Raw genomic sequence first — 10,979 nt, forward strand, 5'->3', positions numbered from 1 at the left:
AAAACAAACACAATATCAGTAATCTGTGAAATATCAGAGCTGTGTGTTGTGTGTGCACATGCACACAGAGCAGGTCACCTCCAGGAATCTGCCTTATAGTGTCTCAGACCCTGCCTGAGTGGATTTCATCTGGGCCAGAGTTTCTTCGTGGCACCACTGACTGACTGTATCAGATTCTAAGGTTCAGAGGAGTAGAACAATCGTCTTCTGTTCTTCTTCAGTTGCACAGAGGAGGTTGTGTTGGTGCAGCTCCTGGTGTAGTTAGTCTTGTTGTTGCCACGAGTGACTCTTTTCCAAAGTCAACACCCAGTGCCTATAGCTTGTACACAGGCCCAGCATGCAGTCCATCCTCCAGGATATACCATTTTCTGGCCACCTTACCAGGACAGAAGGTCTCCCTGAATTGGTTGGAGAGTTCTGCAGCCATATCCTTCCACATGTGTTTTTTTCAGCCTTTTACAGTCTTTTTTTTTAGTCAGGAATTCAGCTCTTTAAAGTTTCATCGGGACCCCTACCATCTTCAACCAACTGGTGCCATATCAGATTTGCTTCTCATTAAAAGACTCGTTTTGTTGGCAGGGGTGCAGTTAAGGGGGGTGGTTCTGCCTCTATTTCAGCCTCCACAGTATTTTCATTGTCATCCACATGCATCATTCTTTATCATCCAAATCCATCTTTCTGTAAGAGTAAAGCATATATTCAGGTAGACATACAGCAACAGCTCTGTAAGTTAACATGTACATTATTAAATTCTAAGGCTATAACTCAGCAGCAGCATGCACGTTCACTCTGACGGGGAGAACTCTGTCAAGAAAGTACGTAGTGAGGTTCTATGCTGCTTAGTAGAGGGGAGCAATGAGAAGTGTGCCCCTCGGTGTACAATATATACTTAATATTGTAATTAATGTCAGGGCCAGAATAGCATCTACTGGTATAATCACTTATCTGTTGATCAATTAGAGTGAGTTTCTAACATGAGTTTCATGTAACATTTTGGTATTTTTGTTCAAAATGTCTTCAAAGTGCATAAATCGTCTAAACAAAAAAAACAGTAAACCAATAATAAAAAAAAAGATTTTTAGCAACAAGGTAGTCAGCTAAGGTTGGTCATAATAATGTTTTTCTAGTCAACACACGTATAAACAACACGTATTTACAGTCTCAAAACAGCAAATTGCATAGTCGGAGCTAATGTAACTAAGTTATGTATCTGATTAGTCTAAAGAAGTGACTATTATAATGTTATAAACCATGTGCGTTTCTTTTGTGCTGAGCAAGTGGCAGCGATTCCAGCGATATTCAGAACAGTCACCAGTACGGCAAGATTGAATCAGTGAGTATCAGCTGAACACAGAAGAACAGCTGGTTTCTAGTGACCCAGCTCTTGGAATCTGACGATTTCACCTGACTGTTGCTGGAAAAGTGACTTCGCTGATCTTTCATAGTACAACCCTGTTGGGACGCTGTGCAAAATGTTAAAAAATTAGAATGCAATGATGAATGATGTGCAAGCCATTTAAACCCTGTAGTTAATTGGAAATAATACAGAGACAACATATCAGATGAAAAATATCTGAAAAATATATACCCATTTTGAATTTTATGTCAACAACACATTTTCAAAAAGTAGGGACAGGGGTAACAAAAGACTGGTAAAGTTGTTTAATGCTAAAAAAGCACCTGGTGGAATATCTCGGAACTAAACAGGTTCATTGGCAACATGATCGGGTATAAAAAGAGCATCCCGGAGAGGCTGAGTCTTCCAGAAGTAAAGATGGGGAGGGGTTCACCACTCTGTGAAAGACATTGCGGGCAAATAGTGCAACAATCTAACAATAGCATTTCTAAATGTAAAATACTGAACAACTTCTGGATTTCATCATCTATGGTACATAATATCATTAAAAGATTCAGAAAATCCAGAAAATCTTTGTACGCAAGGAACAAGGCCGAAAACCAATATTGGCTGCCCTTGATCTTCAGGCCCTCAGGCAGCACTGGATTAAGAACAGACATGATTCTGTAGTGGAAATCACTGCATGGGCTCAGGAACACATCTGAAAACCTTTTTATGTGAACACAGTTTATCACTGCATCCACAAATGCAAGTTAAAACCATGCAAAGCAGAAACCATAGATAAACAGAATCCAGAAAAGCCACCGCATTCTCTGGGCCTTCTCTTTTTGGAAATCATGGGCGCCACGTCCTCTGGTTTAAAGAGGAGGCAGACCATTCAGCTTGATATCAGTGCACAGTTTTTTCGAAAAACAAAATTTCTCAGTTTCAACATTCAATATGTTGTCTTTCTACTGTTTTTCTAATTAAATATAGAGGTTAAATGATTTGCATAACATTGCATTCTGTTTTCATTTACATTTTGCACAGCATTCCAACTTCTTTGGAAACAGGGTTGTATTTCTTTTGGTGATTTTCTCTGCCCTCGTTTTTCCTGTACTTTATAGCAGGCAACAACTTTTGGCTGGAGCTGCTTGTCAGTGCTTGGAAGGATAGACCACAGACAGTGACTGGTCAGTAACTATGCCAGGAATCAGAAACTGTCTACAGGAGTGTTGCAGTATTCCAAGAGACTTAGCTGTCTTTTTGGTCTTGTCCAACGGTAAGTTTGCAATTTGCACAAACTTCTCTGCAAGGCCATTGCTTTATGGATAGCATGGGCTAGTTGTGATGTGAGAGAATTCCCAAGCCCAAGCAAACATTTAAATCTCCTTGGAACTGTACTTGGGCCTATTGTCAGATATTACTGTATCTGGAATGCCATGCTTTGCCAAGACTGCTTTTAGCTTATGCACAACCGCTGCTGATGTAGTGGAGCAAATGTTTTAGCTCTGAGTACCTGCTGTAATGGTCAACAGCAGTTATGTAGTCTTCATTTTTCCATAAGAACAAATCTGAGGCCACTACTTGCCAAGGCCTATCAGGTACTCTATATCTGTTCATGGGCTCTTTAGCATTTGAGGGATGGTGTTTAAGATTAATGAGGCATTCTCCAACTCAATTTACCTGCATGTTCCGGGCCAGAACATGATGTCACAGGCTTTTTGCTTACACTTGTCTGTGCTCATGTGTCCTGCCTGCATGAATTTGGGACTGCATGTCAGCTCTGAAAGAGCAAGGATTAACAATTTTCCCACCTTTGAAAGTGATTCTGTTTATCTCAGACATCTCATCACAGTGATTCCAGAACTCTATCACGTTCTGTATGCATTTTTTTTTTTCTGTCAGCCAGCCGTTCTTCCTTTATGGCCTTTTTCCATTTTGAGCTGTGCATCAATTTGTGTTTCAGACTAGATTCTGCTAAGCTGCGCATTACTGACAGGCAGGTTGTACAAACTATGAACCTGCACATCCATTCCTTCATGGAGACTAGATTCTGGTAATGCTTTTCTGGATGGTGTGTTCTCAGCAGAGATTCTTTAGAGTCTTTATCTGGTTTGGGCTATTGCATGATCGATTTAAAGGGTTTAAAGGGTTAATCAACTAAGCTGACGTTGAACGAAACCAGAGTGTTTTGTTGAGCAAATCCGAAGGCGTTTACCTGCACTGCTGACAAGTGCATTCAAGTTCATTAGCTGAGCACCGCTGTCCTCTCAAACTGGAACATTCCTCTCTCAAACATCAGGATCTTCTCTCAAACATTTTGGCACAAAATTAACTCCATACATTTCTGTCTTTATGCACAGCAGACAACACACTCCTTTAACAGTTAGAGGCTCTCCACCATAGCCTGAAATCTGAAAGATGCTGAGGCAGTCTTGCAGGGAAATAACATTGACCTGTGCGCTGTGTGTAGTTTAAACTTGACCTGTTTCTTCTGTGTCCCAATGCTAATGTGAAGAAATCCTTGCTCCCCATGAGAAGTGTGACTTTTTTGTCAGACCAGATCAATAAATGGCACTTCATTGACTGTCTCATCATTTTGTTTTTGGGCTTTGTTTCTGCAAAAACAGGAGACGTTTTTCTTTGTTTGTGACATGTGCATCCAGTTTTTTTTTTTGCCTTAAAACTGTGTGTGTTCTGTGCAGTGCGCTTTGATATGTGCCAGCTGACTGCATGCATGGGCTGTTTGTGTGGTATGCCTGAACTTTCATCTGTAGTTTTAAGTTGAGCCTGGGCTATTTTGTGAGATCTTGCAATATCTGTTGCTTTGTCCAAAGTAAGCTCAAAGCCAACATTTAGCAAGTTTTCCTTCACTTTTGGCGAATGTTTTCCAAAAACTATCCAGACTCTTACCATCTCTTTATAGTCTTCATAATTACAGTCTTTCACAAGCAGTTGCAACTTGGTAGAAACTTCAGAAGTTTAGAGGTTCAAATGGTTCCGCACCCTCCTGTATTTTTATTGTACTGATTAGGTGGAATATGGTAAGTTTGAGTCGCAGGACTGTCATCAAAGTGATCTCATGCTGGACTCGTAAGCAATTACCTGAATACCAGCAAAACCCTACCTGTTGCTCAGGGAGCCTATGAAGGGAGGACAGTTAAACAGTGTCAGGTATTGCGGAGTTTGCTGTGATAATCCAGGGGAAGATCCAAAAGGGCAGGCCCACTCTGGAAAACTTGCAACATCATATCACTCCCAGATAACATTCATACCTAACACTTCTGGGAACTCACCTGAGAGATCCTTCACTACCACACAGCCACATTTAGGGAGTACTTTACAAAGTACTTTAATAGTCAGCTGCCCCTAGCCAACTTAAGGTATCTCCAGCCCATTGGCACAGAGCTGTATCCAAAGACAAGACAGGAGTTTCCCTTGAAGGTGCTGCTGAAAGAAACTTTCAACAATGGTAGATACCATGGACCATGTACACTATATTGCCAAAAGTATTCACTCACCCATCCAAATAATTGAATTCAGGTGTTCCAATCACTTCCATGGCCACAGGTGTATAAAACCAAGCACCTAGGCATGCAGACTGCTTCTACAAACATTTGTGAAAGAATGGGTCGCTCTCAGGAGCTCAGTCAACTGTCAGTGGTATTATAACAAAGTGGAAGCGATTGGGAACGACAGCAACTCGTTCTAGAGGTGCGCAGAGGTCACCAACTTTCTGCAGAGTCAGTGGCTACAGACCTCCAAACTTCATGTGGCCTTCAGATTATCTCAAGAACAGCATAGAGAGCTTCATGGAATGGGTTTCCATGGCCGAGCAGCTGCATCCAAGCCTTACATCACCAAGCGTAATGCAAAGTGTCAAATGCAGTGGTGTAAAGCGCCGCCACTGGACTAGAGCAGTGGAAACGTTCTCTGGAGCTGTTAGAAATTCAGCATTTGTGGCTAATCAGGAAGAGTCAGGAGACTGGAGCTTCGGCATTGACTGGAGTTTATTTCCACATACAGAGTATGGGTACAGTGTGGTCGATCAACAGTCAATCAGCAGTATCAGGAGTCTAGCCTTATTCACGTGCATGCAGACAATTATGCACGGGCATAGCTTGGTCATCAGTGTGTCACCAGTCTGGTCTGGTCACCAGTCTAGTCTAGTCCAGTCTGATGAATACATGGTCTGACATGGTTTAAGTAGAGATACTGGGGGTTGGGAGAGGAAGGTGACAATCAAAAGGTTGTTCTCACCTCAGGGGAAACAATACAGATAAAACACCAAAAGGCACACAACTGTAAGACAATACAGCTGACACAACAAAAAGACAACATAGGTTACAGCATAGAAGAAAGCAAATGTGAAAAGACCTATACTTTCTCTCAGAGTGACGAATCACGCTTCTCCATCTGGCAATCCAATGGACGAGTCTGGGTTTGGCAGTTGCCAGGAGAACAGTACTTGTCTGACTGCATTGTGCCAAGTGTAAAGTTTGGTGGAGGGGGATTATGGTGTGGGGTTGTTCTTCAGGAGTTGGGCTCGGCCCCTTAGTTCCAGTGAATGGAACTCTTAATGCTTCAGCAGACCAAGAGATTTTGGACAATCTCATGCTCCCAACTTTATGGGAACAGTTTGGGGATGGCCCCTTCCTTTTCTAACATGACTACGCACCAATGCACAAAGCAAGGTCCATAAAGACATGAATGAGCGAGTTTGATGTGGAAGAACTTGACTGGGTCCTGACCTCAACCCAATAGAACACCTTTGGGATGAATTAGAGCAGAGACTGCAAGCCAGGCCTTCTCGTCCAACATGCGCTTCTGGAGGAATCGTCAAGAATTCCCATAAACACACTCCTAAACCTTGTGGAAAGCCTTCCCAGAAGAGTTGAAGCTGTTATAGCTGCAAAGGGTGGGCCGACATCATATTAAACCCTTTAGATTAAGAATGGGATGTCACTCAAGTTCATGTGAAGGCAGACGAGCGAATACTTTTGGCAATATAGTGTATCTTCTTCTACTCACTCATCAGTGCTAAGCCTACAATGTCCTTAATTACAAATACAATCATGAAAACGATTTGAAGTAACTGTCTCTGCAGTGATTTTATCTTAACACACAAGCAAGTTTGTAAAAAAAAAGAGAGGTGTATTTCTCTAAGAATTTCATCCACAGAACATAACTACAACATTGTGAACAGGGAACTTCTAGTCATAATGTTAGCTGTAGACCCCATACACAATCCTATACGCTCGTAATTTTTTTTTTCATTTTCTTTTAATGTTTAGCCCGTTTCACAATGTACTACACTACAATCCGCAGCATGCGCTGCAATGTAATGTGCACTCCCCCCTGTCCTGCAGCAACAACCTTTGGGACAGAGGTTACACCATAGTTCTGCCACACAAGTCACATCCCCAAGCACAGCTCAGTGTGAGCTGCAGTTCACTTGGTTCAGCAGCTCATAAATTGATTTGAAGAATTAATAAACTTGCAGCAAAGAAAAGATGCCAGGGGTCTAGTTCAAATATATATATATATTATACGCATGTATGTGTGTGTAAATATATATGTATGTATGTTTGTGTGTGTGTATATATACATATATATATATATATATATATATATATATATATATATATATATGGCAAAAGTATGTGAACCTTTAGAATTAACAGATAATTTGAAGGTGAAATAAGAGTCGAGTGTTCTCAATCATTGGAATGCCAATCAGGTGTTAGTGACCACCCTGTTTTATTTAAAGAACAGGGATCTATCACAGTATGATCTTTACAACACGTTTGTGGAGGTGTATCATGGCACGAACAAAGGAGATTTCTGAGGACCTCAGAAGAAGAGTTGTTGATGCTCATCAGGCTGGAAAAGGTTACAAAACCATCTCTAAAGTGTTTGGACTCCACTAATCCACAGTCCGACAGACTGGAATTTCAAGACCGTTGTTATGCTTCCCAGGAGTGGTTGACCAACAAAGATCACACTAAGAGCAAAGCATATAATAATCTGCAAGGTTACAAAGGAACCCAGGGTAACTTCTAAGCAACTAAAGACCTGTCTTACAGTGGCTAAGGTTAATGTTCATGAGCCCACCATCAGGACCACACTGGACAACAACAGTGTGCATGTCAGGGTTGCAAGTAGAAAGCTGCTGCTATCCAAAAAGAACACTGCTGCCTGTCTGCAGTTTGCTAAAGATCACATGTACAAGTCAGAAGGCTATTGGAACAATGTTTTGTGCATGGATAAGACCAAAAACTCTTCTTGCTTTAAATGAGAAGCATTATCTTTAGATAAGGAAAACACTGCATTCCAGCATTAAAAACCTTATCCCATCTGTGAAACACCATAGTAATAGTATCAGAGTTTGGGCCTGTTTTGCTAACCCTAATTCCAAAAAAGTTGGAATGCTTTGTAAAATGTAAATAAGTGTAAATAAAAACAGATTGCAATGATTTGCAAAATTCATAGACCTGTGTTTTGTTCACAGTAGAACATAGAACACATCAGATGTTGAAAGTGAGACGTTTTACCATTTCATGAAAAACATTAACTCATTTAGAACTTGATGGCAGCAACACATCTCAGACAAGTTTGGACAGGTGCCGTGTCTACAATTGTGTAGCATCCCCTCTTCTATTAATAACATCTGGGAAGTGAGGAGACCACTTGCTGGAGCTTTGGGAGAGGAATGTTGTCCCATTCTTGTCTGATGTTGGATTCTAGCTGCTGTACATTCCTGAGTCTTCTTTGCTGGATTTTTCGTTTCATGATGCACCAAATGTTTTCTATTAGTGAAAGGTCTGGACTGTAGGCAGGCCAGTTCAGGACCTGGACTCTTCTTCTGCAAAGCCATGCCGTTGTGATGGATGCAGTATGGGGTTTAGCATTGTCTTGCTGAAATATGCAAGGCCTGGATTGTCTGGTTGTCAGGATGGGAGCATATGTTGCCAAAACCCGTATATGTCATTCAGCATTAATGGTGCCTTCACTTGCATTTGTGGATTGTGCTGCGAACTGTGTTCACAGACAATGATTTGTGGAAGTGTTCCTGAGCCCATGCACTGTTTTTAATGCAGTGTCGCCTAAGGGCCTGATGATCACAAGTGTCCAGTATTGACCATCGGTCTTGTCCCTTGTGTACAGGGATTTCTCCAGACTCTCTGAATCTTTTGATGATATTATGTACTGTAGATGCTTGGATATCCAAAGCAATTGGCAGTTTTGGAGTTCCAACAATTTGTAGACACAGTTTATCACAGATTGGTATATATATATATATATATATATATATATATATATATACATATACATATACATATACATATATATATACACACACATACACACACACATATATATATATATATATGTGTGTGTGTACATACATACACATACACATTATATATATATATATATATATATATATATATATATATATATATATATATATATATATATATGGTACATATTAGGGGTGCGGGAAAAACTCTATTCTTAGATGCATCGCGATGCGGACGTCAACGATTCTGAATCAATTCATAAATGTCAAAAATCGATTTTCTAAATATTTAATTTCTAACGTAATGTTGACAGAACGCAAAAGGCGGAACTGGAAGTGGGTAAGTGCAGCGCCCCGGACAGTCTGTGGCGGCACATAACAAAAACACTACGGTTGAGTGAGAAATCCGACCGGCTCCCTCTGCATTAAAGCCAGGTTAGGTCAGGAGTCACAACCCAAATGATAAGAAGAGCCATTTTGTCCTTTCAACAAAGTCAAACCACCTCGGGAGCCACAACATTTAATGCCCAGTATCTCTTAGTATGTATTAATGTCCTAGTATGGGCTAAAAATATAAACGAGAGCGCAGATTTACTCCGCTCTGCTTTAAGCTTCAGCTACAGCCGCTTTCCTCCCATCTCCACCAGAAAACTTTTCTTCAAAACTAGAAGAGTTTCTTGTAAAATGTCTCAGCGTCCGGCTGTTTTACGAGGCTGAAGTCGCTTCTCATTCGCCAGCTTCTCATTCTAATTTTCCCGTTCCACCTTAAATTCTGCCTTAGGCGCCGAATGTAACTGCTGCACCATTTAAGGTGGAACGGGAAAATTCGAAAGAGAAGCGAGCTCATTTTTGCAACTTTTTAGAGAAAGACAGTCTCTCATTGTAGATTTAACCAACCGCGCTGCTTATAAATGCGAATAGTCCCCCAAATGTTCGTCTTAATCTCTGTTTTTTCGTTCGCTACTGGCGAGGCCAGACTTCGGGGCTATGTGACCTGCTGTCTGCTGTCTGTTCTCAGTCGTTGAGAACCAGGGCTTTCGCGCTATGCTGCACACTTTGGAGCCGAGATTCAGCGTCCAGTCGGGAAGGATGGCTGTAACGTGCTGCGTAGACACCCATTACCACTGGATCTTATTTCAGGGTAACAGCGCATTTTATCGCAGATGAGTGGCAGCAGCGTCTCTGAATGAGAGCCTTCTAGTTCACTTGCCACATCACCTCCATTTGATTTATTAATAAAAGATATTTTAGATATTTAAAGCAAAGTATTTGTAATGATCCATCATACATTTACATTATGGATCATTACAAATACTTTGCTTCAAAACTACCAAGTCCTCAGACAGTATGAAGATAGAAATCATGTATAGAGAAAAAAGATGCATCGAGATGCATCGATAATCGTTTTATAATCGCATCGCAGCCCTCTGAATCGTAATCGAATCGAATCGTGAGGTGCCTAGAGATTCCCACCCCTAGTATATATGTATGTGTGTGTGTGTGTGTGTGTGTTCAAGTATTCATGTAATATTTCAAGGTCTACTACAAGTACTATTTTGCTGTCAACATTTTGGCATATTTTGAACCCTTGCTAGTTCAAGTTATAGCAAAACGTTATTTAAAAATGATCTAAAAACATAGGTGTTCTCTTGCCCACAGATTTGAGATTTTTTTTTTATATGGCCAAGTTTGACACCCCAGCTGTAGAAGAATGGAGCCATTGGTTGCAGTAAGTTAACACACTTTCCCAGTTATCATTGATCACAAAAACCTCCCCCTAAATCTGTTTTGTTTCCTTCATGTTTGGTCCTTCCCATTCAGTTGAAAGTAGATGAGGAGACAAGGCAGGGAGGGGTTGAACCCAACCAGAAACCACATCTAGCTATTTTTAATAACTGACTAAAGAACAGTGCTTTATGGAAGTGTGGTTCTCAACCTAGGAAATATTTTTTGTTGCACAGTTTCACTGACAAAAGCTAGTGTGACTGGCCGAAATGAATTTTGAAGAATGACAGACCCCCTCCTGGGTGCCTGTGCCTGATGTTGAGAGAGACTTGCTGTTCCAGAAGTAAGGTCAGACCTTAACAGTGTTGCCATGCCTTGATCCAGCACCAAACAAGGGCCTACAAAAAAGGATCGGATAGACTTCATCAGCTGCCCTGGCATTTAATATGGGTAGTTGTGTCCACGTGTCCAGAGCTGTGCTTCCTCTCTTTAGAATTCAACTAAACTTCATAAGACTTTGCTTAAAGGGACGTTTAGTTCAGCCATCCTGGGTTGCATTTCTTAAAATAACAATCATTAAAAACGGAAAGATACGTTTTTAAAAGCACATAA

Source organism: Colossoma macropomum, unplaced genomic scaffold (genome assembly GCF_904425465.1).
Source record: "Colossoma macropomum unplaced genomic scaffold, Colossoma_macropomum, whole genome shotgun sequence".
Lineage (NCBI taxonomy): Eukaryota > Metazoa > Chordata > Actinopteri > Characiformes > Serrasalmidae > Colossoma > Colossoma macropomum.